At 42.8% G+C, this 23,019-nt stretch overlaps 81 non-coding genes across 81 annotated transcripts; all 81 read left to right on the top strand.

The window, feature by feature from the left end:
• Window positions 1–131: 131 nt before the first annotated feature.
• Trnas-aga (transfer RNA serine (anticodon AGA)) lies at window positions 132–213 on the top strand. Its single transcript has one exon. It is a non-coding gene; the product is annotated as a tRNA-Ser (tRNA).
• A 72-nt stretch (window positions 214–285) lies between these two features.
• On the top strand, window positions 286–367 carry Trnas-aga (transfer RNA serine (anticodon AGA)). The gene has a single exon. It is a non-coding gene; the product is annotated as a tRNA-Ser (tRNA).
• A 226-nt stretch (window positions 368–593) lies between these two features.
• Window positions 594–675, top strand: Trnas-aga (transfer RNA serine (anticodon AGA)). The gene has a single exon. It is a non-coding gene; the product is annotated as a tRNA-Ser (tRNA).
• A 72-nt stretch (window positions 676–747) lies between these two features.
• On the top strand, window positions 748–829 carry Trnas-aga (transfer RNA serine (anticodon AGA)). The gene has a single exon. It is a non-coding gene; the product is annotated as a tRNA-Ser (tRNA).
• Window positions 830–1,055: 226 nt separating this feature from the next.
• On the top strand, window positions 1,056–1,137 carry Trnas-aga (transfer RNA serine (anticodon AGA)). Its single transcript has one exon. It is a non-coding gene; the product is annotated as a tRNA-Ser (tRNA).
• Window positions 1,138–1,363: 226 nt separating this feature from the next.
• Window positions 1,364–1,445, top strand: Trnas-aga (transfer RNA serine (anticodon AGA)). The gene has a single exon. It is a non-coding gene; the product is annotated as a tRNA-Ser (tRNA).
• A 72-nt stretch (window positions 1,446–1,517) lies between these two features.
• Window positions 1,518–1,599, top strand: Trnas-aga (transfer RNA serine (anticodon AGA)). The gene has a single exon. It is a non-coding gene; the product is annotated as a tRNA-Ser (tRNA).
• Window positions 1,600–1,825: 226 nt separating this feature from the next.
• Window positions 1,826–1,907, top strand: Trnas-aga (transfer RNA serine (anticodon AGA)). Its single transcript has one exon. It is a non-coding gene; the product is annotated as a tRNA-Ser (tRNA).
• Window positions 1,908–1,979: 72 nt separating this feature from the next.
• Trnas-aga (transfer RNA serine (anticodon AGA)) lies at window positions 1,980–2,061 on the top strand. The gene has a single exon. It is a non-coding gene; the product is annotated as a tRNA-Ser (tRNA).
• Window positions 2,062–2,287: 226 nt separating this feature from the next.
• Window positions 2,288–2,369, top strand: Trnas-aga (transfer RNA serine (anticodon AGA)). Its single transcript has one exon. It is a non-coding gene; the product is annotated as a tRNA-Ser (tRNA).
• A 72-nt stretch (window positions 2,370–2,441) lies between these two features.
• Trnas-aga (transfer RNA serine (anticodon AGA)) lies at window positions 2,442–2,523 on the top strand. Its single transcript has one exon. It is a non-coding gene; the product is annotated as a tRNA-Ser (tRNA).
• A 380-nt stretch (window positions 2,524–2,903) lies between these two features.
• Trnas-aga (transfer RNA serine (anticodon AGA)) lies at window positions 2,904–2,985 on the top strand. The gene has a single exon. It is a non-coding gene; the product is annotated as a tRNA-Ser (tRNA).
• Window positions 2,986–3,211: 226 nt separating this feature from the next.
• On the top strand, window positions 3,212–3,293 carry Trnas-aga (transfer RNA serine (anticodon AGA)). Its single transcript has one exon. It is a non-coding gene; the product is annotated as a tRNA-Ser (tRNA).
• Window positions 3,294–3,519: 226 nt separating this feature from the next.
• On the top strand, window positions 3,520–3,601 carry Trnas-aga (transfer RNA serine (anticodon AGA)). The gene has a single exon. It is a non-coding gene; the product is annotated as a tRNA-Ser (tRNA).
• Window positions 3,602–4,134: 533 nt separating this feature from the next.
• Window positions 4,135–4,216, top strand: Trnas-aga (transfer RNA serine (anticodon AGA)). Its single transcript has one exon. It is a non-coding gene; the product is annotated as a tRNA-Ser (tRNA).
• Window positions 4,217–4,442: 226 nt separating this feature from the next.
• On the top strand, window positions 4,443–4,524 carry Trnas-aga (transfer RNA serine (anticodon AGA)). Its single transcript has one exon. It is a non-coding gene; the product is annotated as a tRNA-Ser (tRNA).
• Window positions 4,525–4,904: 380 nt separating this feature from the next.
• Window positions 4,905–4,986, top strand: Trnas-aga (transfer RNA serine (anticodon AGA)). Its single transcript has one exon. It is a non-coding gene; the product is annotated as a tRNA-Ser (tRNA).
• Window positions 4,987–5,058: 72 nt separating this feature from the next.
• On the top strand, window positions 5,059–5,140 carry Trnas-aga (transfer RNA serine (anticodon AGA)). Its single transcript has one exon. It is a non-coding gene; the product is annotated as a tRNA-Ser (tRNA).
• A 226-nt stretch (window positions 5,141–5,366) lies between these two features.
• On the top strand, window positions 5,367–5,448 carry Trnas-aga (transfer RNA serine (anticodon AGA)). The gene has a single exon. It is a non-coding gene; the product is annotated as a tRNA-Ser (tRNA).
• Window positions 5,449–5,674: 226 nt separating this feature from the next.
• Trnas-aga (transfer RNA serine (anticodon AGA)) lies at window positions 5,675–5,756 on the top strand. The gene has a single exon. It is a non-coding gene; the product is annotated as a tRNA-Ser (tRNA).
• Window positions 5,757–5,982: 226 nt separating this feature from the next.
• On the top strand, window positions 5,983–6,064 carry Trnas-aga (transfer RNA serine (anticodon AGA)). The gene has a single exon. It is a non-coding gene; the product is annotated as a tRNA-Ser (tRNA).
• A 226-nt stretch (window positions 6,065–6,290) lies between these two features.
• Trnas-aga (transfer RNA serine (anticodon AGA)) lies at window positions 6,291–6,372 on the top strand. The gene has a single exon. It is a non-coding gene; the product is annotated as a tRNA-Ser (tRNA).
• A 225-nt stretch (window positions 6,373–6,597) lies between these two features.
• Window positions 6,598–6,679, top strand: Trnas-aga (transfer RNA serine (anticodon AGA)). The gene has a single exon. It is a non-coding gene; the product is annotated as a tRNA-Ser (tRNA).
• A 72-nt stretch (window positions 6,680–6,751) lies between these two features.
• Window positions 6,752–6,833, top strand: Trnas-aga (transfer RNA serine (anticodon AGA)). Its single transcript has one exon. It is a non-coding gene; the product is annotated as a tRNA-Ser (tRNA).
• A 72-nt stretch (window positions 6,834–6,905) lies between these two features.
• Window positions 6,906–6,987, top strand: Trnas-aga (transfer RNA serine (anticodon AGA)). Its single transcript has one exon. It is a non-coding gene; the product is annotated as a tRNA-Ser (tRNA).
• A 380-nt stretch (window positions 6,988–7,367) lies between these two features.
• On the top strand, window positions 7,368–7,449 carry Trnas-aga (transfer RNA serine (anticodon AGA)). Its single transcript has one exon. It is a non-coding gene; the product is annotated as a tRNA-Ser (tRNA).
• A 72-nt stretch (window positions 7,450–7,521) lies between these two features.
• Window positions 7,522–7,603, top strand: Trnas-aga (transfer RNA serine (anticodon AGA)). Its single transcript has one exon. It is a non-coding gene; the product is annotated as a tRNA-Ser (tRNA).
• A 72-nt stretch (window positions 7,604–7,675) lies between these two features.
• Window positions 7,676–7,757, top strand: Trnas-aga (transfer RNA serine (anticodon AGA)). The gene has a single exon. It is a non-coding gene; the product is annotated as a tRNA-Ser (tRNA).
• A 72-nt stretch (window positions 7,758–7,829) lies between these two features.
• Window positions 7,830–7,911, top strand: Trnas-aga (transfer RNA serine (anticodon AGA)). The gene has a single exon. It is a non-coding gene; the product is annotated as a tRNA-Ser (tRNA).
• Window positions 7,912–7,983: 72 nt separating this feature from the next.
• On the top strand, window positions 7,984–8,065 carry Trnas-aga (transfer RNA serine (anticodon AGA)). The gene has a single exon. It is a non-coding gene; the product is annotated as a tRNA-Ser (tRNA).
• A 226-nt stretch (window positions 8,066–8,291) lies between these two features.
• Trnas-aga (transfer RNA serine (anticodon AGA)) lies at window positions 8,292–8,373 on the top strand. Its single transcript has one exon. It is a non-coding gene; the product is annotated as a tRNA-Ser (tRNA).
• Window positions 8,374–8,445: 72 nt separating this feature from the next.
• Window positions 8,446–8,527, top strand: Trnas-aga (transfer RNA serine (anticodon AGA)). Its single transcript has one exon. It is a non-coding gene; the product is annotated as a tRNA-Ser (tRNA).
• A 226-nt stretch (window positions 8,528–8,753) lies between these two features.
• On the top strand, window positions 8,754–8,835 carry Trnas-aga (transfer RNA serine (anticodon AGA)). Its single transcript has one exon. It is a non-coding gene; the product is annotated as a tRNA-Ser (tRNA).
• Window positions 8,836–8,907: 72 nt separating this feature from the next.
• On the top strand, window positions 8,908–8,989 carry Trnas-aga (transfer RNA serine (anticodon AGA)). Its single transcript has one exon. It is a non-coding gene; the product is annotated as a tRNA-Ser (tRNA).
• A 226-nt stretch (window positions 8,990–9,215) lies between these two features.
• Window positions 9,216–9,297, top strand: Trnas-aga (transfer RNA serine (anticodon AGA)). Its single transcript has one exon. It is a non-coding gene; the product is annotated as a tRNA-Ser (tRNA).
• Window positions 9,298–9,369: 72 nt separating this feature from the next.
• Trnas-aga (transfer RNA serine (anticodon AGA)) lies at window positions 9,370–9,451 on the top strand. The gene has a single exon. It is a non-coding gene; the product is annotated as a tRNA-Ser (tRNA).
• A 72-nt stretch (window positions 9,452–9,523) lies between these two features.
• On the top strand, window positions 9,524–9,605 carry Trnas-aga (transfer RNA serine (anticodon AGA)). Its single transcript has one exon. It is a non-coding gene; the product is annotated as a tRNA-Ser (tRNA).
• Window positions 9,606–10,448: 843 nt separating this feature from the next.
• On the top strand, window positions 10,449–10,530 carry Trnas-aga (transfer RNA serine (anticodon AGA)). The gene has a single exon. It is a non-coding gene; the product is annotated as a tRNA-Ser (tRNA).
• A 72-nt stretch (window positions 10,531–10,602) lies between these two features.
• On the top strand, window positions 10,603–10,684 carry Trnas-aga (transfer RNA serine (anticodon AGA)). The gene has a single exon. It is a non-coding gene; the product is annotated as a tRNA-Ser (tRNA).
• Window positions 10,685–10,910: 226 nt separating this feature from the next.
• On the top strand, window positions 10,911–10,992 carry Trnas-aga (transfer RNA serine (anticodon AGA)). Its single transcript has one exon. It is a non-coding gene; the product is annotated as a tRNA-Ser (tRNA).
• Window positions 10,993–11,064: 72 nt separating this feature from the next.
• Trnas-aga (transfer RNA serine (anticodon AGA)) lies at window positions 11,065–11,146 on the top strand. The gene has a single exon. It is a non-coding gene; the product is annotated as a tRNA-Ser (tRNA).
• A 226-nt stretch (window positions 11,147–11,372) lies between these two features.
• Window positions 11,373–11,454, top strand: Trnas-aga (transfer RNA serine (anticodon AGA)). The gene has a single exon. It is a non-coding gene; the product is annotated as a tRNA-Ser (tRNA).
• A 72-nt stretch (window positions 11,455–11,526) lies between these two features.
• Trnas-aga (transfer RNA serine (anticodon AGA)) lies at window positions 11,527–11,608 on the top strand. Its single transcript has one exon. It is a non-coding gene; the product is annotated as a tRNA-Ser (tRNA).
• A 534-nt stretch (window positions 11,609–12,142) lies between these two features.
• Trnas-aga (transfer RNA serine (anticodon AGA)) lies at window positions 12,143–12,224 on the top strand. The gene has a single exon. It is a non-coding gene; the product is annotated as a tRNA-Ser (tRNA).
• Window positions 12,225–12,759: 535 nt separating this feature from the next.
• Window positions 12,760–12,841, top strand: Trnas-aga (transfer RNA serine (anticodon AGA)). The gene has a single exon. It is a non-coding gene; the product is annotated as a tRNA-Ser (tRNA).
• A 226-nt stretch (window positions 12,842–13,067) lies between these two features.
• Trnas-aga (transfer RNA serine (anticodon AGA)) lies at window positions 13,068–13,149 on the top strand. Its single transcript has one exon. It is a non-coding gene; the product is annotated as a tRNA-Ser (tRNA).
• A 380-nt stretch (window positions 13,150–13,529) lies between these two features.
• Trnas-aga (transfer RNA serine (anticodon AGA)) lies at window positions 13,530–13,611 on the top strand. Its single transcript has one exon. It is a non-coding gene; the product is annotated as a tRNA-Ser (tRNA).
• Window positions 13,612–14,146: 535 nt separating this feature from the next.
• Trnas-aga (transfer RNA serine (anticodon AGA)) lies at window positions 14,147–14,228 on the top strand. The gene has a single exon. It is a non-coding gene; the product is annotated as a tRNA-Ser (tRNA).
• Window positions 14,229–14,454: 226 nt separating this feature from the next.
• Window positions 14,455–14,536, top strand: Trnas-aga (transfer RNA serine (anticodon AGA)). Its single transcript has one exon. It is a non-coding gene; the product is annotated as a tRNA-Ser (tRNA).
• A 380-nt stretch (window positions 14,537–14,916) lies between these two features.
• Window positions 14,917–14,998, top strand: Trnas-aga (transfer RNA serine (anticodon AGA)). Its single transcript has one exon. It is a non-coding gene; the product is annotated as a tRNA-Ser (tRNA).
• Window positions 14,999–15,070: 72 nt separating this feature from the next.
• Window positions 15,071–15,152, top strand: Trnas-aga (transfer RNA serine (anticodon AGA)). The gene has a single exon. It is a non-coding gene; the product is annotated as a tRNA-Ser (tRNA).
• A 226-nt stretch (window positions 15,153–15,378) lies between these two features.
• On the top strand, window positions 15,379–15,460 carry Trnas-aga (transfer RNA serine (anticodon AGA)). Its single transcript has one exon. It is a non-coding gene; the product is annotated as a tRNA-Ser (tRNA).
• A 72-nt stretch (window positions 15,461–15,532) lies between these two features.
• Trnas-aga (transfer RNA serine (anticodon AGA)) lies at window positions 15,533–15,614 on the top strand. The gene has a single exon. It is a non-coding gene; the product is annotated as a tRNA-Ser (tRNA).
• Window positions 15,615–15,840: 226 nt separating this feature from the next.
• On the top strand, window positions 15,841–15,922 carry Trnas-aga (transfer RNA serine (anticodon AGA)). Its single transcript has one exon. It is a non-coding gene; the product is annotated as a tRNA-Ser (tRNA).
• Window positions 15,923–16,148: 226 nt separating this feature from the next.
• Trnas-aga (transfer RNA serine (anticodon AGA)) lies at window positions 16,149–16,230 on the top strand. Its single transcript has one exon. It is a non-coding gene; the product is annotated as a tRNA-Ser (tRNA).
• A 72-nt stretch (window positions 16,231–16,302) lies between these two features.
• Trnas-aga (transfer RNA serine (anticodon AGA)) lies at window positions 16,303–16,384 on the top strand. Its single transcript has one exon. It is a non-coding gene; the product is annotated as a tRNA-Ser (tRNA).
• Window positions 16,385–16,610: 226 nt separating this feature from the next.
• Window positions 16,611–16,692, top strand: Trnas-aga (transfer RNA serine (anticodon AGA)). The gene has a single exon. It is a non-coding gene; the product is annotated as a tRNA-Ser (tRNA).
• Window positions 16,693–17,380: 688 nt separating this feature from the next.
• Trnas-aga (transfer RNA serine (anticodon AGA)) lies at window positions 17,381–17,462 on the top strand. Its single transcript has one exon. It is a non-coding gene; the product is annotated as a tRNA-Ser (tRNA).
• A 380-nt stretch (window positions 17,463–17,842) lies between these two features.
• On the top strand, window positions 17,843–17,924 carry Trnas-aga (transfer RNA serine (anticodon AGA)). The gene has a single exon. It is a non-coding gene; the product is annotated as a tRNA-Ser (tRNA).
• A 72-nt stretch (window positions 17,925–17,996) lies between these two features.
• Window positions 17,997–18,078, top strand: Trnas-aga (transfer RNA serine (anticodon AGA)). The gene has a single exon. It is a non-coding gene; the product is annotated as a tRNA-Ser (tRNA).
• Window positions 18,079–18,150: 72 nt separating this feature from the next.
• Window positions 18,151–18,232, top strand: Trnas-aga (transfer RNA serine (anticodon AGA)). Its single transcript has one exon. It is a non-coding gene; the product is annotated as a tRNA-Ser (tRNA).
• Window positions 18,233–18,458: 226 nt separating this feature from the next.
• On the top strand, window positions 18,459–18,540 carry Trnas-aga (transfer RNA serine (anticodon AGA)). The gene has a single exon. It is a non-coding gene; the product is annotated as a tRNA-Ser (tRNA).
• Window positions 18,541–18,766: 226 nt separating this feature from the next.
• Window positions 18,767–18,848, top strand: Trnas-aga (transfer RNA serine (anticodon AGA)). Its single transcript has one exon. It is a non-coding gene; the product is annotated as a tRNA-Ser (tRNA).
• A 226-nt stretch (window positions 18,849–19,074) lies between these two features.
• Trnas-aga (transfer RNA serine (anticodon AGA)) lies at window positions 19,075–19,156 on the top strand. Its single transcript has one exon. It is a non-coding gene; the product is annotated as a tRNA-Ser (tRNA).
• A 72-nt stretch (window positions 19,157–19,228) lies between these two features.
• Trnas-aga (transfer RNA serine (anticodon AGA)) lies at window positions 19,229–19,310 on the top strand. The gene has a single exon. It is a non-coding gene; the product is annotated as a tRNA-Ser (tRNA).
• Window positions 19,311–19,536: 226 nt separating this feature from the next.
• Trnas-aga (transfer RNA serine (anticodon AGA)) lies at window positions 19,537–19,618 on the top strand. Its single transcript has one exon. It is a non-coding gene; the product is annotated as a tRNA-Ser (tRNA).
• Window positions 19,619–19,690: 72 nt separating this feature from the next.
• Trnas-aga (transfer RNA serine (anticodon AGA)) lies at window positions 19,691–19,772 on the top strand. Its single transcript has one exon. It is a non-coding gene; the product is annotated as a tRNA-Ser (tRNA).
• Window positions 19,773–19,844: 72 nt separating this feature from the next.
• Window positions 19,845–19,926, top strand: Trnas-aga (transfer RNA serine (anticodon AGA)). Its single transcript has one exon. It is a non-coding gene; the product is annotated as a tRNA-Ser (tRNA).
• Window positions 19,927–19,998: 72 nt separating this feature from the next.
• Trnas-aga (transfer RNA serine (anticodon AGA)) lies at window positions 19,999–20,080 on the top strand. Its single transcript has one exon. It is a non-coding gene; the product is annotated as a tRNA-Ser (tRNA).
• Window positions 20,081–20,306: 226 nt separating this feature from the next.
• Trnas-aga (transfer RNA serine (anticodon AGA)) lies at window positions 20,307–20,388 on the top strand. Its single transcript has one exon. It is a non-coding gene; the product is annotated as a tRNA-Ser (tRNA).
• Window positions 20,389–20,460: 72 nt separating this feature from the next.
• Trnas-aga (transfer RNA serine (anticodon AGA)) lies at window positions 20,461–20,542 on the top strand. The gene has a single exon. It is a non-coding gene; the product is annotated as a tRNA-Ser (tRNA).
• A 226-nt stretch (window positions 20,543–20,768) lies between these two features.
• Trnas-aga (transfer RNA serine (anticodon AGA)) lies at window positions 20,769–20,850 on the top strand. Its single transcript has one exon. It is a non-coding gene; the product is annotated as a tRNA-Ser (tRNA).
• Window positions 20,851–20,922: 72 nt separating this feature from the next.
• On the top strand, window positions 20,923–21,004 carry Trnas-aga (transfer RNA serine (anticodon AGA)). Its single transcript has one exon. It is a non-coding gene; the product is annotated as a tRNA-Ser (tRNA).
• A 72-nt stretch (window positions 21,005–21,076) lies between these two features.
• Trnas-aga (transfer RNA serine (anticodon AGA)) lies at window positions 21,077–21,158 on the top strand. Its single transcript has one exon. It is a non-coding gene; the product is annotated as a tRNA-Ser (tRNA).
• A 226-nt stretch (window positions 21,159–21,384) lies between these two features.
• Trnas-aga (transfer RNA serine (anticodon AGA)) lies at window positions 21,385–21,466 on the top strand. The gene has a single exon. It is a non-coding gene; the product is annotated as a tRNA-Ser (tRNA).
• Window positions 21,467–21,538: 72 nt separating this feature from the next.
• On the top strand, window positions 21,539–21,620 carry Trnas-aga (transfer RNA serine (anticodon AGA)). Its single transcript has one exon. It is a non-coding gene; the product is annotated as a tRNA-Ser (tRNA).
• A 380-nt stretch (window positions 21,621–22,000) lies between these two features.
• Window positions 22,001–22,082, top strand: Trnas-aga (transfer RNA serine (anticodon AGA)). Its single transcript has one exon. It is a non-coding gene; the product is annotated as a tRNA-Ser (tRNA).
• Window positions 22,083–22,154: 72 nt separating this feature from the next.
• Window positions 22,155–22,236, top strand: Trnas-aga (transfer RNA serine (anticodon AGA)). The gene has a single exon. It is a non-coding gene; the product is annotated as a tRNA-Ser (tRNA).
• Window positions 22,237–22,308: 72 nt separating this feature from the next.
• Trnas-aga (transfer RNA serine (anticodon AGA)) lies at window positions 22,309–22,390 on the top strand. Its single transcript has one exon. It is a non-coding gene; the product is annotated as a tRNA-Ser (tRNA).
• Window positions 22,391–22,616: 226 nt separating this feature from the next.
• On the top strand, window positions 22,617–22,698 carry Trnas-aga (transfer RNA serine (anticodon AGA)). The gene has a single exon. It is a non-coding gene; the product is annotated as a tRNA-Ser (tRNA).
• Window positions 22,699–22,924: 226 nt separating this feature from the next.
• On the top strand, window positions 22,925–23,006 carry Trnas-aga (transfer RNA serine (anticodon AGA)). The gene has a single exon. It is a non-coding gene; the product is annotated as a tRNA-Ser (tRNA).
• The last annotated feature ends 13 nt before the right edge of the window (window positions 23,007–23,019 follow it).

Here is a 23,019-nt window from a genome sequence, read left to right as displayed (position 1 = left end):
ACGACAGACTAGAAATCTGTTGGGCTCTGTCCGCGCATGTTCGAATCCTGCCGACAACGCTTAATTGTTTTGTAACATTTGTTAAGAATATAATTTTAATTTCAAAACTGGGCGAAAGCAACTTCGCAACAGTTGTCGTGGCCGAGTGGTTAAGGCGACAGACTAGAAATCTGTTGGGCTCTGCCCGCGCAGGTTCGAATCCTGCCGACAACGCTTAATTGTTTTGTAACATTTGTTGACAATATAATTTTAATTTCATAATTGAGTGAAAGCGATTTCACAACAGTTGTCGTGGCCGAGTGGTTAAGGCGACAGACTAGAAATCTGTTGGGCTCTGCCCGCGCAGGTTCGAATCCTGCCGACAACGCTTAATTGTTTTATAACATTTGTTAAGAATATAATTTTAATTTCAGAACTGGGCGAAAGCGATTTCACAACAGTTGTCGTGGCCGAGTGGTTAAGGCGACAGATTAGAAATCTGTTGGGCTCTGCCCGCGCAGGTTAGAAACCTGCCGACAACGCTTAAATGTTTTGCAAAATTTGTTGACAATATAATTTTAATTTCATAATTGAGTGAAAGCGATTTCACAACAGTTGTCGTGGCCGAGTGGTTAAGGCGACAGACTAGAAATCTGTTGGGCTCTGCCCGCGCAGGTTCGAATCCTGCCGACAACGCTTAACTGTTTTGTAACATTTGCTAAGAATATAATTTATATTTCATAATTGGGTGAAAGCGATTTTACAACAGTTGTCGTGGCCGAGTGGTTAAGGCGACAGACTAGAAATCTGTTGGGCTCTGCCCGCGCAGGTTCGAATCCTGCCGACAACGTTTAAATGTTTTGCAAAATTTGTTGACAATATAATTTTAATTTCAAAACTGGGCGAAAGCAACTTCACAACAGTTGTCGTGGCCGAGTGGTTAAGGCGACAGACTAGAAATCTGTTGGGCTCTGCCCGCGCAGGTTCGAATCCTGCCAACAACGCTTAAATGTTTTGTAACATTTGTTAAGAATATAATTTTAATTTCATAATTGGGGGAAAGCAACTTCACAACAGTTGTCGTGGCCGAGTGGTAAAGGCGACAGACTAGAAATCTGTTGGGCTCTGCCCGCGCAGGTTCGAATCCTGCCGACAACGCTTAATTGTTTTGTAACATTTGTTAAGAATATAAATTTAATTTCATAATTGGACGAAAGCAACTTCACAACAGTTGTCGTGGCCGAGTGGTTAAGGCGTCAGACTAGAAATCTGTTGGGCTCTGCCCGCGCAGGTTCGAATTCTGCCGACAACGCTTAATTGTTTTGTAACATTTGTTAAGAATATAATTTATATTTCATAATTGGGTGAAAGCGATTTCACAACAGTTGTCGTGGCCGAGTGGTTAAGGCGACAGACTAGAAATCTGTTGGGCTCTGCCCGCGCAGGTTCGAATCCTGCCGACAACGCTTAAATGTTTTGCAAAATTTGTTGACAATATAATTTTAAATTCAAAACTGGGCGAAAGCAACTTCACAACAGTTGTCGTGGCCGAGTGGTTAAGGCGACAGACTAGAAATCTGTTGGGCTCTGCCCGCGCAGGTTCGAATCCTGCCGACAACGCTTAAATGTTTTGCAAAATTTGTTGACAATATAATTTTAATTTCATAATTGGGTGAAAGCGATTTTACAACAGTTGTCGTGGCCGAGTGGTTAAGGCGACAGACTAGAAATCTGTTGGGCTCTGCCCGCGCAAGTTCGAATCCTGCCGACAACGCTTAAATGTTTTGCAAAATTTGTTGACAATATAACTTTAATTTCAGAACTGGGCGAAAGCAACTTCACAACAGTTGTCGTGGCCGAGTGGTTAAGGCGACAGACTAGAAATCTGTTGGGCTCTGCCCGCGCAGGTTCGAATCCTGCCGACAACGCTTAATTGTTTTGCAAAATTTGTTGACAATATAATTTTAATTTCATAATTGGGTGAAAGCGATTTTACAACAGTTGTCGTGGCCGAGTGGTTAAGGCGACAGACTAGAAATCTGTTGGGCTCTGCCCGCGCAGGTTCGAATCCTGCCGACAACGCTTAAATGTTTTGCAAAATTTGTTGACAATATAATTTTAATTTCATAATTGGGTAAAAGCGATTTCACAACAGTTGTCGTGGCCGAGTGGTTAAGGCGACAGACTAGAAAGCTGTTGGGCTCTGCCCGCGCAGGTTCGAATCCTACCGACAACGCTTAATTGTTTTGTAACATTTGTTAAGAATATAATTTTAATTTCAGAACTGGGCGAAAGCGATTTCACAACAGTTGTCGTGGCCGAGTGGTTAAGGCGACAGACTAGAAATCTGTTGGGCTCTGCCCGCGCAGGTTCGAATCCTGCCGACAACGCTTAAATGTTTTGCAAAATTTGTTGACAATATAATTTTAATTTCATAATTGAGTGAAAGCGATTTCACAACAGTTGTCGTGGCCGAGTGGTTAAGGCGACAGACTAGAAATCTGTTGGGCTCTGCCCGCGCAGGTTCGAATCCTGCCGACAACGCTTAACTATTTTATAACATTTGCTAAGAATATAATTTATATTTCATAATTGGGTGAAAGCGATTTCACAACAGTTGTCGTGGCCGAGTGGTTAAGACGACAGACTAGAAATCTGTTGGGCTCTGTCCGCGCAGGTTCGAATCCTGCCGACAACGCTTAATTGTTTTGTAACATTTGTTAAGAATATAATTTTAATTTCAGAACTGGGCGAAAGCGATTTCACAACAGTTGTCGTGGCCGAGTGGTTAAGGCGACAGACTAGAAATCTGTTGGGCTCTGCCCGCGCAGGTTAGAAACCTGCCGACAACGCTTAAATGTTTTGCAAAATTTGTTAAGAATATAATTTTAATTTCAAAACCGGGCGAAAGCAACGTCGCAACAGTTGTCGTGGCCGAGTGGTTAAGGCGACAGACTAGAAATCTGTTGGGCTCTGCCCGCGCAGGTTCGAATCCTGCCGACAACGCTTAATTGTTTTGTAACATTTGTTGACAATATAATTTTAATTTCAGAACTGGGCGAAAGCGATTTCACAACAGTTGTCGTGGCCGAGTGGTTAAGGCGACAGACTAGAAATCTGTTGGGCTCTGCCCGCGCAGGTTCGAATCCTGTCGACAACGCTTAATTGTTTTGTAACATTTGTTAAGAATATAATTTTAATTTCATAATTGGGCGAAAGCAACTTCACAACAGTTGTCGTGGCCGAGTGGTTAAGGCGACAGACTAGAAATCTGTTGGGCTCTGCCCGCGCAGGTTCGAATCCTGCCGACAACGCTTAATTGTTTTGTAACATTTGTTAAGAATATAATTTATATTTCATAATTGGGTGAAAGCGATTTCACAACAGTTGTCGTGGCCGAGTGGTTAAGGCGACAGACTAGAAATCTGTTGGGCTCTGCCCGCGCAGGTTCGAATCCTGCCGACAACTCTTAAATGTTTTGCAAAATTTGTTGACAATATAATTTTAATTTCATAATTGGGTAAAAGCGATTTCACAACAGTTGTCGTGGCCGAGTGGTTAAGGCGACAGACTAGAAATCTGTTGGGCTCTGCCCGCGCAGGTTCGAATCCTGCCGACAACGCTTAATTGTTTTGTAACATTTGTTAAGAAAATAATTTATATTTCATAATTGGGTGAAAGCGATTTTACAACAGTTGTCGTGGCCGAGTGGTTAAGGCGACAGACTAGAAATCTGTTGGCTCTGCCCGCGCAGGTTCGAATCCTGCCGACAACGCTTAATTGTTTTGTAACATTTGTTAAGAATATAATTTTAATTTCAGAACTGGGCGAAAGCGATTTCACAACAGTTGTCGTGGCCGAGTGGTTAAGGCGACAGACTAGAAATCTGTTGGGCTCTGCCCACGCAGGTTAGAATCCTGCCGACAACGCTTAAATATTTTGTAACATTTGTTGACAATATAATTTTAATTTCATAATTGGGTGAAAGCGATTTTACAACAGTTGTCGTGGCCGAGTGGTTAAGGCGACAGACTAGAAATTTGTTGGGCTCTGCCCGCGCAAGTTCGAATCCTGCCGACAACGCTTAAATGTTTTGCAAAATTTGTTGACAATATAACTTTAATTTCAGAACTGGGCGAAATCAACTTCACAACAGTTGTCGTGGCCGAGTGGTTAAGGCGACAGACTAGAAATCTGTTGGGCTCTGCCCGCGCAGGTTCGAATCCTGCCGACAACGCTTAATTGTTTTGCAAAATTTGTTGACAATATAATTTTAATTTCATAATTGGGTGAAAGCGATTTTACAACAGTTGTCGTGGCCGAGTGGTTAAGGCGACAGACTAGAAATCTGTTGGGCTCTGCCCGCGCAAGTTCGAATCCTGCCGACAACGCTTATATGTTTTGCAAAATTTGTTGACAATATAATTTTAATTTCAGAACTGGGCGAAAGCGATTTCACAACAGTTGTCGTGGCCGAGTGGTTAAGGCGACAGACTAGAAATCTGTTGGGCTCTGCCCGCGCAGGTTCGAATCCTGCCGACAACGCTTAATTGTTTTGCAAAATTTATTGACAATATAATTTTAATTTCATAATTGGGTGAAAGCGATTTTACAACAGTTGTCGTGGCCGAGTGGTTAAGGCGACAGACTAGAAATCTGTTGGGCTGTGCCCGCGCAGGTTCGAATCCTGCCGACAACGCTTAAATGTTTTGCAAAATTTGTTGACAATATAATTTTAATTTCATAATTGGGTAAAAGCGATTTCACAACAGTTGTCGTGGCCGAGTGGTTAAGGCGACAGACTAGAAAGCTGTTGGGCTCTGCCCGCGCAGGTTCGAATCCTGCCGACAACGCTTAATTGTTTTGTAACATTTGTTAAGAATATAATTTTAATTTCAGAACTGGGCGAAAGCGATTTCACAACAGTTGTCGTGGCCGAGTGGTTAAGGCGACAGACTAGAAATCTGTTGGGCTCTGCCCGCGCAGGTTCGAATCCTGCCGACAACGCTTAAATGTTTTGCAAAATTTGTTGACAATATAATTTTAATTTCATAATTGAGTGAAAGCGATTTCACAACAGTTGTCGTGGCCGAGTGGTTAAGGCGACAGACTAGAAATCTGTTGGGCTCTGCCCGCGCAGGTTCGAATCCTGCCGACAACGCTTAACTATTTTATAACATTTGCTAAGAATATAATTTATATTTCATAATTGGGTGAAAGCGATTTCACAACAGTTGTCGTGGCCGAGTGGTTAAGACGACAGACTAGAAATCTGTTGGGCTCTGTCCGCGCAGGTTCGGATCCTGCCGACAACGCTTAATTGTTTTGTAACATTTGTTAAGAATATAATTTTAATTTCAAAACTGGGCGAAAGCAACGTCGCAACAGTTGTCGTGGCCGAGTGGTTAAGGCGACAGACTAGAAATCTGTTGGGCTCTGCCCGCGCAGGTTCGAATCCTGCCGACAACGCTTAATTGTTTTGTAACATTTGTTGACAATATAATTTTAATTTCATAATTGAGTGAAAGCGATTTCACAACAGTTGTCGTGGCCGAGTGGTTAAGGCGACAGACTAGAAATCTGTTGGGCTCTGCCCGCGCAGGTTCGAATCCTGTCGACAACGCTTAATTGTTTTGTAACATTTGTTAAGAATATAATTTTAATTTCATAATTGGGCGAAAGCAACTTCACAACAGTTGTCGTGGCCGAGTGGTTAAGGCGACAGACTAGAAATCTGTTGGGCTCTGCCCGCGCAGGTTCGAATCCTGCCGACAACGCTTAATTGTTTTGTAACATTTGTTAAGAATATAATTTATATTTCATAATTGGGTGAAAGCGATTTCACAACAGTTGTCGTGGCCGAGTGGTTAAGGCGACAGACTAGAAATCTGTTGGGCTCTGCCCGCGCAGGTTCGAATCCTGCCGACAACTCTTAAATGTTTTGCAAAATTTGTTGACAATATAATTTTAATTTCATAATTGGGTAAAAGCGATTTCACAACAGTTGTCGTGGCCGAGTGGTTAAGGCGACAGACTAGAAATCTGTTGGGCTCTGCCCGCGCAGGTTCGAATCCTGCCGACAACGCTTAATTGTTTTGTAACATTTGTTAAGAATATAATTTATATTTCATAATTGGGTGAAAGCGATTTCACAACAGTTGTCGTGGCCGAGTGGTTAAGGCGACAGACTAGAAATCTGTTGGGCTCTGCCCGCGCAGGTTCGAATCCTGCCGACAACTCTTAAATGTTTTGCAAAATTTGTTGACAATATAATTTTAATTTCATAATTGGGTAAAAGCGATTTCACAACAGTTGTCGTGGCCGAGTGGTTAAGGCGACAGACTAGAAATCTGTTGGGCTCTGCCCGCGCAGGTTCGAATCCTGCCGACAACGCTTAATTGTTTTGTAACATTTGTTAAGAAAATAATTTATATTTCATAATTGGGTGAAAGCGATTTTACAACAGTTGTCGTGGCCGAGTGGTTAAGGCGACAGACTAGAAATCTGTTGGCTCTGCCCGCGCAGGTTCGAATCCTGCCGACAACGCTTAAATGTTTTGCAAAATTTGTTGACAATATAATTTTAATTTCATAATTGGGTGAAAGCGATTTTACAACAGTTGTCGTGGCCGAGTGGTTAAGGCGACAGACTAGAAATCTGTTGGGCTCTGCCCGCGCAGGTTCGAATCCTGCCGACAACGCTTAAATGTTTTGCAAAATTTGTTGACAATATAATTTTAATTTAATAATTGGGTAAAACCGATTTCACAACAGTTGTCGTGGCCGAGTGGTTAAGGCGACAGACTAGAAATCTGTTGGGCTCTGCCCGCGCAGGTTCGAATCCTGCCGACAACGCTTAATTGTTTTGTAACATTTGTTAAGAATATAATTTTAATTTCAGAACTGGGCGAAAGCGATTTCACAACAGTTGTCGTGGCCGAGTGGTTAAGGCGACAGACTAGAAATCTGTTGGGCTCTGCCCGCGCAGGTTCGAATCCTGCCGACAACGCTTAACTGTTTTATAACATTTGCTAAGAATATAATTTATATTTCATAATTGGGTGAAAGCGATTTCACAACAGTTGTCGTGGCCGAGTGGTTAAGATGACAGACTAGAAATCTGTTGGGCTCTGTCCGCGAAGGTTCGAATCCTGCCGACAACGCTTAATTGTTTTGTAACATTTGTTAAGAATATAATTTTAATTTCAAAACTGGGCGAAAGCAACTTCGCAACAGTTGTCGTGGCCGAGTGGTTAAGGCGACAGACTAGAAATCTCTTGGGCTCTGCCCGCGCAGGTTCGAATCCTGCCGACAACGCTTAATTGTTTTGTAACATTTGTTGACAATATAATTTTAATTTCATAATTGGGTAAAAGCGATTTCACAACAGTTGTCGTGGCCGAGTGGTTAAGGCGACAGACTAGAAATCTGTTGGGCTCTGCCCGCGCAGGTTCGAATCCTGCCGACAACGCTTAAATGTTTTGCAAAATTTGTTGACAATATAATTTTAATTTCATAATTGGGTAAAAGCGATTTCACAACAGTTGTCGTGGCCGAGTGGTTAAGGCGACAGACTAGAAATCTGTTGGGCTCTGCCCGCGCAGGTTCGAATCCTGCCGACAACGCTTAATTGTTTTGTAACATTTGTTAAGAATATAATTTTAATTTCAGAACTGGGCGAAAGCGATTTCACAACAGTTGTCGTGGCCGAGTGGTTAAGGCGACAGACTAGAAATCTGTTGGGCTCTGCCCGCGCAGGTTCGAATCCTGCCGACAACGCTTAAATGTTTTGCAAAATTTGTTGACAATATAATTTTAATTTCATAATTGAGTGAAAGCGATTTCACAACAGTTGTCGTGGCCGAGTGGTTAAGGCGACAGACTAGAAATCTGTTGGGCTCTGCCCGCGCAGGTTCGAATCCTGCCGACAACGCTTAACTGTTTTGTAACATTTGTTGACAATATAATTTATATTTCATAATTGGGTGAAAGCGATTTCACAACAGTTGTCGTGGCCGAGTGGTTAAGGCGACAGACTAGAAATCTGTTGGGCTCTGCCCGCGCAGGTTCGAATCCTGCCGACAACGCTTAAATGTTTTGCAAAATTTGTTGACAATATAATTTTAATTTCAAAACTGGGCGAAAGCAACTTCACAACAGTTGTCGTGGCCGAGTGGTTAAGGCGACAGACTAGAAATCTGTTGGGCTCTGCCCGCGCAGGTTCGAATCCTGCCAACAACGCTTAAATGTTTTGTAACATTTGTTAAGAATATAATTTTAATTTCATAATTGGGGGAAAGCAACTTCACAACAGTTGTCGTGGCCGAGTGGTAAAGGCGACAGACTAGAAATCTGTTGGGCTCTGCCCGCGCAGGTTCGAATCCTGCCGACAACGCTTAATTGTTTTGTAACATTTGCTAAGAATATAATTTATATTTCATAATTGGGTGAAAGCGATTTCACAACAGTTGTCGTGGCCGAGTGGTTAAGGCGACAGACTAGAAATCTGTTGGGCTCTGCCCGCGCAGGTTCGAATCCTGCCGACAACGCTTAAATGTTTTGCAAAATTTGTTGACAATATAATTTTAATTTCAAAACTGGGCGAAAGCAACTTCACAACAGTTGTCGTGGCCGAGTGGTTAAGGCGACAGACTAGAAATCTGTTGGGCTCTGCCCGCGCAGGTTCGAATCCTGCCAACAACGCTTAAATGTTTTGTAACATTTGTTAAGAATATAATTTTAATTTCATAATTGGGGGAAAGCAACTTCACAACAGTTGTCGTGGCCGAGTGGTAAAGGCGACAGACTAGAAATCTGTTGGGCTCTGCCCGCGCAGGTTCGAATCCTGCCGACAACGCTTAATTGTTTTGTAACATTTGTTAAGAATATAATTTTAATTTCATAATTGGGCGAAAGCAACTTCACAACAGTTGTCGTGGCCGAGTGGTTAAGGCGACAGACTAGAAATCTGTTGGGCTCTGCCCGCGCAGGTTCGAATCCTGCCGACAACGCTTAATTGTTTTGTAACATTTGTTGACAATATAATTTTAATTTCATAATTGTGGGAAAGCAATTTCACAACAGTTGTCGTGGCCGAGTGGTTAAGGCGACAGACTAGAAATCTGTTGGGCTCTGCCCGCGCAGGTTCGAATCCTGTCGACAACGCTTAATTGTTTTGTAACATTTGTTAAGAATATAATTTTAATTTCATAATTGGGGGAAAGCAACTTCACAACAGTTGTCGTGGCCGAGTGGTTAAGGCGACAGACTAGAAATCTGTTGGGCTCTGCCCGCGCAGGTTCGAATCCTGCCGACAACGCTTAATTGTTTTGTAACATTTGTTAAGAATATAATTTATATTTCATAATTGGGTGAAAGCGATTTCACAACAGTTGTCGTGGCCGAGTGGTTAAGGCGACAGACTAGAAATCTGTTGGGCTCTGCCCGCGCAGGTTCGAATCCTGCCGACAACTCTTAAATGTTTTGCAAAATTTGTTGACAATATAATTTTAATTTCATAATTGGGTAAAAGCGATTTCACAACAGTTGTCGTGGCCGAGTGGTTAAGGCGACAGACTAGAAATCTGTTGGGCTCTGCCCGCGCAGGTTCGAATCCTGCCGACAACGCTTAATTGTTTTGTAACATTTGTTAAGAATATAATTTATATTTCATAATTGGGTGAAAGCGATTTCACAACAGTTATCGTGGCCGAGTGGTTAAGGCGACAGACTAGAAATCTGTTGGGCTCTGCCCGCGCAGGTTCGAATCCTGCCGACAACTCTTAAATGTTTTGCAAAATTTGTTGACAATATAATTTTAATTTCATAATTGGGTAAAAGCGATTTCACAACAGTTGTCGTGGCCGAGTGGTTAAGGCGACAGACTAGAAATCTGTTGGGCTCTGCCCGCGCAAGTTCGAATCCTGCCGACAACGCTTAATTGTTTTGTAACATTTGTTAAGAAAATAATTTATATTCCATAATTGGGTGAAAGCGATTTTACAACAGTTGTCGTGGCCGAGTGGTTAAGGCGACAGACTAGAAATCTGTTGGCTCTGCCCGCGCAGGTTCGAATCCTGCCGACAACGCTTAAATGTTTTGCAAAATTTGTTGACAATATAATTTTAATTTCATAATTGGGTGAAAGCGATTTTACAACAGTTGTCGTGGCCGAGTGGTTAAGGCGACAGACTAGAAATCTGTTGGGCTCTGCCCGCGCAAGTTCGAATCCTGCCGACAACGCTTAAATGTTTTGCAAAATTTGTTGACAATATAATTTTAATTTCAGAACTGGGCGAAAGCGATTTCACAACAGTTGTCGTGGCCGAGTGGTTATAAGGCGACAGACTAGAAATCTGTTGGGCTCTGCCCGCGCAGGTTCGAATCCTGCCGACAACGCTTAATTGTTTTGCAAAATTTATTGACAATATAATTTTAATTTCATAATTGGGTGAAAGCGATTTTACAACAGTTGTCGTGGCCGAGTGGTTAAGGCGACAGACTAGAAATCTGTTGGGCTCTGCCCGCGCAGGTTCGAATCCTGCCGACAACGCTTAAATGTTTTGCAAAATTTGTTGACAATATAATTTTAATTTCATAATTGGGTAAAAGCGATTTCACAACAGTTGTCGTGGCCGAGTGGTTAAGGCGACAGACTAGAAATCTGTTGGGCTCTGCCCGCGCAGGTTCGAATCCTGCCGACAACGCTTAATTGTTTTGTAACATTTGTTAAGAATATAATTTTAATTTCAGAACTGGGCGAAAGCGATTTCACAACAGTTGTCGTGGCCGAGTGGTTAAGGCGACAGACTAGAAATCTGTTGGGCTCTGCCCACGCAGGTTAGAATCCTGCCGACAACGCTTAAATGTTTTGCAAAATTTGTTGACAATATAATTTTAATTTCATAATTGAGTGAAAGCGATTTCACAACAGTTGTCGTGGCCGAGTGGTTAAGGCGACAGACTAGAAATCTGTTGGGCTCTGCCCGCGCAGGTTCGAATCCTGCCGACAACGCTTAATTGTTTTGTAACATTTGTTAAGAATATAATTTTAATTTCATAATTGAGTGAAAGCGATTTCACAACAGTTGTCGTGGCCGAGTGGTTAAGGCGACAGACTAGAAATCTGTTGGGCTCTGCCCGCGCAGGTTCGAATCCTGCCGACAACGCTTAATTGTTTTGTAACATTTGTTAAGAATATAATTTTAATTTCAGAACTGGGCGAAAGCGATTTCACAACAGTTGTCGTGGCCGAGTGGTTAAGGCGACAGACTAGAAATCTGTTGGGCTCTGCCCGCGCAGGTTAGAATCCTGCCGACAACGCTTAAATGTTTTGCAAAATTTGTTGACAATATAATTTTAATTTCATAATTGAGGGAAAGCGATTTCACAACAGTTGTCGTGGCCGAGTGGTTAAGGCGACAGACTAGAAATCTGTTGGGCTCTGCCCGCGCAGGTTCGAATCCTGCCGACAACGCTTAACTGTTTTGTAACATTTGTTAAGAATATAATTTTAATTTCAGAACTGGGCGAAAGCGATTTCACAACAGTTGTCGTGGCCGAGTGGTTAAGGCGACAGACTAGAAATCTGTTGGGCTCTGCCCGCGCAGGTTCGAATCCTGCCGACAACGCTTAAATGTTTTGCAAAATTTGTTGACAATATAATTTTAATTTCAAAACTGGGCGAAAGCAACTTCACAACAGTTGTCGTGGCCGAGTGGTTAAGGCGACAGACTAGAAATCTGTTGGGCTCTGCCCGCGCAGGTTCGAATCCTGCCAACAACGCTTAAATGTTTTGTAACATTTGTTAAGAATATAATTTTAATTTCATAATTGGGGGAAAGCAACTTCACAACAGTTGTCGTGGCCGAGTGGTAAAGGCGACAGACTAGAAATCTCTTGGGCTCTGCCCGCGCCGGTTCGAATCCTGCCGACAACGCTTAATTGTTTTGTAACATTTGTTAAGAATATAATTTTAATTTCATAATTGGGCGAAAGCAACTTCACAACAGTTGTCGTGGCCGAGTGGTTAAGGCGTCAGACTAGAAATCTGTTGGGCTCTGCCCGCGCAGGTTCGAATCCTGCCGACAACTCTTAAATGTTTTGCAAAATTTGTTGACAATATAATTTTAATTTCATACTTGGGTAAAAGCGATTTCACAACAGTTGTCGTGGCCGAGTGGTTAAGGCGACAGACTAGAAATCTGTTGGGCTCTGCCCGCGCAGGTTCGAATCCTGCCGACAACGCTTAATTGTTTTGTAACATTTGTTAAGAAAATAATTTATATTTCATAATTGGGTGAAAGCGATTTTACAACAGTTGTCGTGGCCGAGTGGTTAAGGCGACAGACTAGAAATCTGTTGGCTCTGCCCGCGCAGGTTCGAATCCTGCCGACAACGCTTAAATGTTTTGCAAAATTTGTTGACAATATAATTTTAATTTCATAATTGGGTGAAAGCGATTTCACAACAGTTGTCGTGGCCGAGTGGTTAAGGCGACAGACTAGAAATCTGTTGGGCTCTGCCCGCGCAAGTTCGAATCCTGCCGACAACGCTTAAATGTTTTGCAAAATTTGTTGACAATATAATTTTAATTTCAGAACTGGGCGAAAGCGATTTCACAACAGTTGTCGTGGCCGAGTGGTTATAAGGCGACAGACCAGAAATCTGTTGGGCTCTGCCCGCGCAGGTTCGAATCCTGCCGACAACGCTTAATTGTTTTGCAAAATTTATTGACAATATAATTTTAATTTCATAATTGGGTGAAAGCGATTTTACAACAGTTGTCGTGGCCGAGTGGTTAAGGCGACAGACTAGAAATCTGTTGGGCTCTGCCCGCGCAGGTTCGAATCCTGCCGACAACGCTTAATTGTTTTGTAACATTTGTTAAGAATATAATTTTAATTTCAGAACTGGGCGAAAGCGATTTCACAACAGTTGTCGTGGCCGAGTGGTTAAGGCGACAGACTAGAAATCTGTTGGGCTCTGCCCGCGCAGGTTAGAATCCTGCCGACAACGCTTAAATGTTTTGCAAAATTTGTTGACAATATAATTTTAATTTCATAATTGAGTGAAAGCGATTTCACAACAGTTGTCGTGGCCGAGTGGTTAAGGCGACAGACTAGAAATCTGTTGGGCTCTGCCCGCGCAGGTTCGAATCCTGCCGACAACGCTTAACTGTTTTATAACATTTGCTAAGAATATAATTTATATTTCATAATTGGGTGAAAGCGATTTCACAACAGTTGTCGTGGCCGAGTGATTAAGACGACAGACTAGAAATCTGTTGGGCTCTGTCCGCGCAGGTTCGAATCCTGCCGACAACGCTTAATTGTTTTGTAACATTTGTTAAGAATATAATTTTAATTTCAAAACTGGGCGAAAGCAACTTCGCAACAGTTGTCGTGGCCGAGTGGTTAAGGCGTCAGACTAGAAATCTGTTGGGCTCTGCCCGCGCAGGTTCGAATCCTGCCGACAACTCTTAAATGTTTTGCAAAATTTGTTGACAATATAATTTTAATTTCATACTTGGGTAAAAGCGATTTCACAACAGTTGTCGTGGCCGAGTGGTTAAGGCGACAGACTAGAAATCTGTTGGGCTCTGCCCGCGCAGGTTCGAATCCTGCCGACAACGCTTAATTGTTTTGTAACATTTGTTAAGAAAATAATTTATATTTCATAATTGGGTGAAAGCGATTTTACAACAGTTGTCGTGGCCGAGTGGTTAAGGCGACAGACTAGAAATCTGTTGGCTCTGCCCGCGCAGGTTCGAATCCTGCCGACAACGCTTAAATGTTTTGCAAAATTTGTTGACAATATAATTTTAATTTCATAATTGGGTGAAAGCGATTTCACAACAGTTGTCGTGGCCGAGTGGTTAAGGCGACAGACTAGAAATCTGTTGGGCTCTGCCCGCGCAAGTTCGAATCCTGCCGACAACGCTTAAATGTTTTGCAAAATTTGTTGACAATATAATTTTAATTTCAGAACTGGGCGAAAGCGATTTCACAACAGTTGTCGTGGCCGAGTGGTTATAAGGCGACAGACCAGAAATCTGTTGGGCTCTGCCCGCGCAGGTTCGAATCCTGCCGACAACGCTTAATTGTTTTGCAAAATTTATTGACAATATAATTTTAATTTCATAATTGGGTGAAAGCGATTTTACAACAGTTGTCGTGGCCGAGTGGTTAAGGCGACAGACTAGAAATCTGTTGGGCTCTGCCCGCGCAGGTTCGAATCCTGCCGACAACGCTTAATTGTTTTGTAACATTTGTTAAGAATATAATTTTAATTTCAGAACTGGGCGAAAGCGATTTCACAACAGTTGTCGTGGCCGAGTGGTTAAGGCGACAGACTAGAAATCTGTTGGGCTCTGCCCGCGCAGGTTAGAATCCTGCCGACAACGCTTAAATGTTTTGCAAAATTTGTTGACAATATAATTTTAATTTCATAATTGAGTGAAAGCGATTTCACAACAGTTGTCGTGGCCGAGTGGTTAAGGCGACAGACTAGAAATCTGTTGGGCTCTGCCCGCGCAGGTTCGAATCCTGCCGACAACGCTTAACTGTTTTATAACATTTGCTAAGAATATAATTTATATTTCATAATTGGGTGAAAGCGATTTCACAACAGTTGTCGTGGCCGAGTGATTAAGACGACAGACTAGAAATCTGTTGGGCTCTGTCCGCGCAGGTTCGAATCCTGCCGACAACGCTTAATTGTTTTGTAACATTTGTTAAGAATATAATTTTAATTTCAAAACTGGGCGAAAGCAACTTCGCAACAGTTGTCGTGGCCGAGTGGTTAAGGCGACAGACTAGAAACCTCTTGGGCTCTGCCCGCGCAGGTTCGAATCCTGCCGACAACGCTTAATTGTTTTGTAACATTTGTTGACAATATAATTTTAATTTCATAATTGAGTGAAAGCGATTTCACAACAGTTGTCGTGGCCGAGTGGTTAAGGCGACAGACTAGAAATCTGTTGGGCTCTGCCCGCGCAGGTTCGAATCCTGCCGACAACGCTTAATTGTTTTGTAACATTTGTTAAGAATATAATTTTAATTTCATAATTGAGTGAAAGCGATTTCACAACAGTTGTCGTGGCCGAGTGGTTAAGGCGACAGACTAGAAATCTGTTGGGCTCTGCCCGCGCAGGTTCGAATCCTGCCGACAACGCTTAATTGTTTTGTAACATTTGTTAAGAATATAATTTTAATTTCAGAACTGGGCGAAAGCGATTTCACAACAGTTGTCGTGGCCGAGTGGTTAAGGCGACAGACTAGAAATCTGTTGGGCTCTGCCCGCGCAGGTTAGAATCCTGCCGACAACGCTTAAATGTTTTGCAAAATTTGTTGACAATATAATTTTAATTTCATAATTGAGTGAAAGCGATTTCACAACAGTTGTCGTGGCCGAGTGGTTAAGGCGACAGACTAGAAATCTGTTGGGCTCTGCCCGCGCAGGTTCGAATCCTGCCGACAACGCTTAACTGTTTTGTAACATTTGCTAAGAATATAATTTATATTTCATAATTGGGTGAAAGCAACTTCACAACAGTTGTCGTGGCCGAGTGGTTAAGGCGACAGACTAGAAATCTGTTGGGCTCTGCCCGCGCAGGTTCGAATCCTGCCGACAACGCTTAACTGTTTTGTAACATTTGCTAAGAATATAATTTTAATTTCAAAACTGGGCGAAAGCAACTTCACAACAGTTGTCGTGGCCGAGTGGTTAAGGCGACAGACTAGAAATCTGTTGGGCTCTGCCCGCGCAGGTTCGAATCCTGCCAACAACGCTTAAATGTTTTGTAAGATTTGTTAAGAATATAATTTTAATTTCATAATTGGGGGAAAGCAACTTCACAACAGTTGTCGTGGCCGAGTGGTAAAGGCGACAGACTAGAAATCTGTTGGGCTCTGCCCGCGCAGGTTCGAATCCTGCCGACAACGCTTAATTGTTTTGTAACATTTGTTAAGAATATAATTTTAATTTCATAATTGGGCGAAAGCAACTTCACAACAGTTGTCGTGGCCGAGTGGTTAAGGCGTCAGACTAGAAATCTGTTGGGCTCTGCCCGCGCAGGTTCGAATCCTGCCGACAACGCTTAATTGTTTTGTAACATTTGTTAAGAATATAATTTATATTTCATAATTGGGTGAAAGCGATTTCACAACAGTTGTCGTGGCCGAGTGGTTAAGGCGACAGACTAGAAATCTGTTGGGCTCTGCCCGCGCAGGTTCGAATCCTGCCGACAACGCTTAATTGTTTTGTAACATTTGTTAAGAATATAATTTTAATTTCATAATTGAGTGAAAGCGATTTCACAACAGTTGTCGTGGCCGAGTGGTTAAGGCGACAGACTAGAAATCTGTTGGGCTCTGCCCGCGCAGGTTCGAATCCTGCCGACAACGCTTAATTGTTTTGTAACATTTGTTAAGAATATAATTTTAATTTCAGAACTGGGCGAAAGCGATTTCACAACAGTTGTCGTGGCCGAGTGGTTAAGGCGACAGACTAGAAATCTGTTGGGCTCTGCCCGCGCAGGTTAGAATCCTGCCGACAACGCTTAAATGTTTTGCAAAATTTGTTGACAATATAATTTTAATTTCATAATTGAGTGAAAGCGATTTCACAACAGTTGTCGTGGCCGAGTGGTTAAGGCGACAGACTAGAAATCTGTTGGGCTCTGCCCGCGCAGGTTCGAATCCTGCCGACAACGCTTAACTGTTTTGTAACATTTGCTAAGAATATAATTTATATTTCATAATTGGGTGAAAGCGATTTCACAACAGTGGTCGTGGCCGAGTGGTTAAGGCGACAGACTAGAAATCTGTTGGGCTCTGCCCGCGCAGGTTCGAATCCTGCCGACAACGCTTAAATGTTTTGCAAAATTTGTTGACAATATAATTTTAATTTCAAAACTGGGCGAAAGCAACTTCACAACAGTTGTCGTGGCCGAGTGGTTAAGGCGACAGACTAGAAATCTGTTGGGCTCTGCCCGCGCAGGTTCGAATCCTGCCAACAACGCTTAAATGTTTTGTAACATTTGTTAAGAATATAATTTTAATTTCATAATTGGGGGAAAGCAACTTCACAACAGTTGTCGTGGCCGAGTGGTTAAGGCGTCAGACTAGAAATCTGTTGGGCTCTGCCCGCGCAGGTTCGAATCCTGCCGACAACGCTTAATTGTTTTGTAACATTTGTTAAGAATATAATTTTAATTTCATAATTGGGCGAAAGCAACTTCACAACAGTTGTCGTGGCCGAGTGGTTAAGGCGTCAGACTAGAAATCTGTTGGGCTCTGCCCGCGCAGGTTCGAATTCTGCCGACAACGCTTAATTGTTTTGTAACATTTGTTAAGAATATAATTTATATTTCATAATTGGGTGAAAGCGATTTCACAACAGTTGTCGTGGCCGAGTGGTTAAGGCGACAGACTAGAAATCTGTTGGGCTCTGCCCGCGCAGGTTCGAATCCTGCCGACAACGCTTAAATGTTTTGCACAATTTGTTGACAATATAATTTTAATTTCAAAACTGGGCGAAAGCAACTTCACAACAGTTGTCGTGGCCGAGTGGTTAAGGCGACAGACTAGAAATCTGTTGGGCTCTGCCCGCGCAGGTTCGAATCCGGCCGACAACGCTTAAATGTTTTGCAAAATTTGTTGACAATATAATTTTAATTTCATAATTGGGTGAAAGCGATTTTACAACAGTTGTCGTGGCCGAGTGGTTAAGGCGACAGACTAGAAATCTGTTGGGCTCTGCCCGCGCAAGTTCGAATCCTGCCGACAACGCTTAAATGTTTTGCAAAATTTGTTGACAATATAACTTTAATTTCAGAACTGGGCGAAAGCGATTTCACAACAGTTGTCGTGGCCGAGTGGTTAAGGCGACAGACTAGAAATCTGTTGGGCTCTGCCCGCGCAGGTTCGAATCCTGCCGACAACGCTTAATTGTTTTGCAAAAAATGTTGACAATATAATTTATATTTCATAATTGGGTGAAAGCGATTTTACAACAGTTGTCGTGGCCGAGTGGTTAAGGCGACAGACTAGAAATCTGTTGGGCTCTGCCCGCGCAGGTTCGAATCCTGCCGACAACGCTTAAATGTTTTGCAAAATTTGTTGACAATATAATTTTAATTTCAGAACTGGGCGAAAGCGATTTCACAACAGTTGTCGTGGCCGAGTGGTTAAGGCGACAGACTAGAAATCTGTTGGGCTCTGCCCGCGCAGGTTCGAATCCTGCCGACAACGCTTAATTGTTTTATAACATTTGTTAAGAATATAATTTTAATTTCATAATTGGGCGAAAGCAACTTCACAACAGTTGTCGTGGCCGAGTGGTTAAGGCGACAGACTAGAAATCTGTTGGGCTCTGCCCGCGCAGGTTCGAATCCTGACGACAACGCTTAATTGTTTTGTAACATTTGTTAAGAATATAATTTATATTTCATAATTGGGTGAAAGCGATTTCACAACAGTTGTCGTGGCCGAGTGGTTAAGGCGACAGACTAGAAATCTGTTGGGCTCTGCCCGCGCAGGTTCGAATCCTGCCGACAACGCTTAAATGTTTTGCAAAATTTGTTGACAATATAATTTTAATTTCAAAACTGGGCGAAAGCAACTTCACAACAGTTGTCGTGGCCGAGTGGTTAAGCCGACAGACTAGAAATCTGTTGGGCTCTGCCCGCGCAGGTTCGAATCCTGCCAACAACGCTTAAATGTTTTGTAAGATTTGTTAAGAATATAATTTTAATTTCATAATTGGGGGAAAGCAACTTCACAACAGTTGTCGTGGCCGAGTGGTAAAGGCGACAGACTAGAAATCTGTTGGGCTCTGCCCGCGCAGGTTCGAATCCTGCCGACAACGCTTAATTGTTTTGTAACATTTGTTAAGAATATAATTTTAATTTTATAATTGGGCGAAAGCAACTTCACAACAGTTGTCGTGTCCGAGTGGTTAAGGCGTCAGACTAGAAATCTGTTGGGCTCTGCCCGCGCAGGTTCGAATCCTGCCGACAACGCTTAATTGTTTTGTAACATTTGTTAAGAATATAATTTATATTTCATAATTGGGTGAAAGCGATTTCACAACAGTTGTCGTGGCCGAGTGGTTAAGGCGACAGACTAGAAATCTGTTGGGCTCTGCCCGCGCAGGTTCGAATCCTGCCGACAACGCTTAATTGTTTTGTAACATTTGTTAAGAATATAATTTTAATTTCATAATTGAGTGAAAGCGATTTCACAACAGTTGTCGTGGCCGAGTGGTTAAGGCGACAGACTAGAAATCTGTTGGGCTCTGCCCGCGCAGGTTCGAATCCTGCCGACAACGCTTAATTGTTTTGTAACATTTGTTAAGAATATAATTTTAATTTCAGAACTGGGCGAAAGCGATTTCACAACAGTTGTCGTGGCCGAGTGGTTAAGGCGACAGACTAGAAATCTGTTGGGCTCTGCCCGCGCAGGTTAGAATCCTGCCGACAACGCTTAAATGTTTTGCAAAATTTGTTGACAATATAATTTTAATTTCATAATTGAGTGAAAGCGATTTCACAACAGTTGTCGTGGCCGAGTGGTTAAGGCGACAGACTAGAAATCTGTTGGGCTCTGCCCGCGCAGGTTCGAATCCTGCCGACAACGCTTAACTGTTTTGTAACATTTGCTAAGAATATAATTTATATTTCATAATTGGGTGAAAGCGATTTCACAACAGTTGTCGTGGCCGAGTGGTTAAGGCGACAGACTAGAAATCTGTTGGGCTCTGCCCGCGCAGGTTCGAATCCTGCCGACAACGCTTAAATGTTTTGCAAAATTTGTTGACAATATAATTTTAATTTCAAAACTGGGCGAAAGCAACTTCACAACAGTTGTCGTGGCCGAGTGGTTAAGGCGACAGACTAGAAATCTGTTGGGCTCTGCCCGCGCAGGTTCGAATCCTGCCGACAACGCTTAAATGTTTTGTAACATTTGTTAAGAATATAATTTTAATTTCATAATTGGGGGAAAGCAACTTCACAACAGTTGTCGTGGCCGAGTGGTTAAGGCGACAGACTAGAAATCTGTTGGGCTCTGCCCGCGCAGGTTCGAATCCTGCCGACAACGCTTAATTGTTTTGTAACATTTGTTAAGAATATAATTTTAATTTCATAATTGGGCGAAAGCAACTTCACAACAGTTGTCGTGGCCGAGTGGTTAAGGCGTCAGACTAGAAATCTGTTGGGCTCTGCCCGCGCAGGTTCGAATTCTGCCGACAACGCTTAATTGTTTTGTAACATTTGTTAAGAATATAATTTATATTTCATAATTGGGTGAAAGCGATTTCACAACAGTTGTCGTGGCCGAGTGGTTAAGGCGACAGACTAGAAATCTGTTGGGCTCTGCCCGCGCAGGTTCGAATCCTGCCGACAACGCTTAAATGTTTTGCAAAATTTGTTGACAATATAATTTTAATTTCAAAACTGGGCGAAAGCAACTTCACAACAGTTGTCGTGGCCGAGTGGTTAAGGCGACAGACTAGAAATCTGTTGGGCTCTGCCCGCGCAGGTTCGAATCCTGCCGACAACGCTTAAATGTTTTGCAAAATTTGTTGACAATATAATTTTAATTTCAGAACTGGGCGAAATCGATTTTACAACAGTTGTCGTGGCCGTGTGGTTAAGGCGACAGACTAGAAATCTGTTGGGCTCTGCCCGCGCAAGTTCGAATCCTGCCGACAACGCTTAAATGTTTTGCAAAATTTGTTGACAATATAACTTTAATTTCAGAACTGGGCGAAAGCGATTTCACAACAGTTGTCGTGGCCGAGTGGTTAAGGCGACAGACTAGAAATCTGTTGGGCTCTGCCCGCGCAGGTTCGAATCCTGCCGACAACGCTTAATTGTTTTGCAAAAAATGTTGACAATATAATTTATATTTCATAATTGGGTGAAAGCGATTTTACAACAGTTGTCGTGGCCGAGTGGTTAAGGCGACAGACTAGAAATCTGTTGGGCTCTGCCCGCGCAGGTTCGAATCCTGCCGACAACGGTTAAATGTTTTGCAAAATTTGTTGACAATATAATTTTATTTTCAGAACTGGGCGAAAGCGATTTCACAACAGTTGTCGTGGCCGAGTGGTTAAGGCGACAGACTAGAAATCTGTTGGGCTCTGCCCGCGCAGGTTCGAATCCTGCCGACAACGCTTAATTGTTTTGTAACATTTGTTAAGAATATAATTTTAATTTCATAATTGGGCGAAAGCAACTTCACAACAGTTGTCGTGGCCGAGTGGTTAAGGCGACAGACTAGAAATCTGTTGGGCTCTGCCCGCGCAGGTTCGAATCCTGACGACAACGCTTAATTGTTTTGTAACATTTGTTAAGAATATAATTTATATTTCATAATTGGGTGAAAGCGATTTCACAACAGTTGTCGTGGCCGAGTGGTTAAGGCGACAGACTAGAAATCTGTTGGGCTCTGCCCGCGCAGGTTCGAATCCTGCCGACAACGCTTAATTGTTTTGTAATATTTGTTAAGAATATAATTTTAATTTCATAATTGAGTGAAAGCGATTTCACAACAGTTGTCGTGGCCGAGTGGTTAAGGCGACAGACTAGAAATCTGTTGGGCTCTGCCCGCGCAGGTTCGAATCCTGCCGACAACGCTTAATTGTTTTGTAACATTTGTTAAGAATATAATTTTAATTTCAGAACTGGGCGAAAGCAACTTCACAACAGTTGTCGTGGCCGAGTGGTTAAGGCGACAGACTAGAAATCTGTTGGGCTCTGCCCGCGCAGGTTAGAATCCTGCCGACAACGCTTAAATGTTTTGCAAAATTTGTTGACAATATAATTTTAATTTCATAATTGGGTGAAAGCGATTTTACAACAGTTGTCGTGGCCGAGTGGTTAAGGCGACAGACTAGAAATCTGTTGGGCTCTGCCCGCGCAAGTTCGAATCCTGCCGACAACGCTTAAATGTTTTGCAAAATTTGTTGACAATATAACTTTAATTTCAGAACTGGGCGAAAGCGATTTCACAACAGTTGTCGTGGCCGAGTGGTTAAGGCGACAGACTAGAAATCTGTTGGGCTCTGCCCGCGCAGGTTCGAATCCTGCCGACAACGCTTAATTGTTTTGCAAAAAATGTTGACAATATAATTTATATTTCATAATTGGGTGAAAGCGATTTTACAACAGTTGTCGTGGCCGAGTGGTTAAGGCGACAGACTAGAAATCTGTTGGGCTCTGCCCGCGCAGGTTCGAATCCTGCCGACAACGCTTAAATGTTTTGCAAAATTTGTTGACAATATAATTTTAATTTCAGAACTGGGCGAAAGCGATTTCACAACAGTTGTCGTGGCCGAGTGGTTAAGGCGACAGACTAGAAATCTGTTGGGCTCTGCCCGCGCAGGTTCGAATCCTGCCGACAACGCTTAATTGTTTTATAACATTTGTTAAGAATATAATTTTAATTTCATAATTGGGCGAAAGCAACTTCACAACAGTTGTCGTGGCCGAGTGGTTAAGGCGACAGACTAGAAATCTGTTGGGCTCTGCCCGCGCAGGTTCGAATCCTGACGACAACGCTTAATTGTTTTGTAACATTTGTTAAGAATATAATTTATATTTCATAATTGGGTGAAAGCGATTTCACAACAGTTGTCGTGGCCGAGTGGTTAAGGCGACAGACTAGAAATCTGTTGGGCTCTGCCCGCGCAGGTTCGAATCCTGCCGACAACGCTTAAATGTTTTGCAAAATTTGTTGACAATATAATTTTAATTTCAAAACTGGGCGAAAGCAACTTCACAACAGTTGTCGTGGCCGAGTGGTTAAGCCGACAGACTAGAAATCTGTTGGGCTCTGCCCGCGCAGGTTCGAATCCTGCCAACAACGCTTAAATGTTTTGTAAGATTTGTTAAGAATATAATTTTAATTTCATAATTGGGGGAAAGCAACTTCACAACAGTTGTCGTGGCCGAGTGGTAAAGGCGACAGACTAGAAATCTGTTGGGCTCTGCCCGCGCAGGTTCGAATCCTGCCGACAACGCTTAATTGTTTTG

Source organism: Phallusia mammillata, chromosome 2 (genome assembly GCF_965637545.1).
Source record: "Phallusia mammillata chromosome 2, kaPhaMamm4.hap1.1, whole genome shotgun sequence".
NCBI classification, from domain to species: Eukaryota; Metazoa; Chordata; class Ascidiacea; order Phlebobranchia; family Ascidiidae; genus Phallusia; species Phallusia mammillata.
Note: the sequence above shows the minus strand (reverse complement) of the source record. Positions and strands in the feature narration are given on the sequence as shown.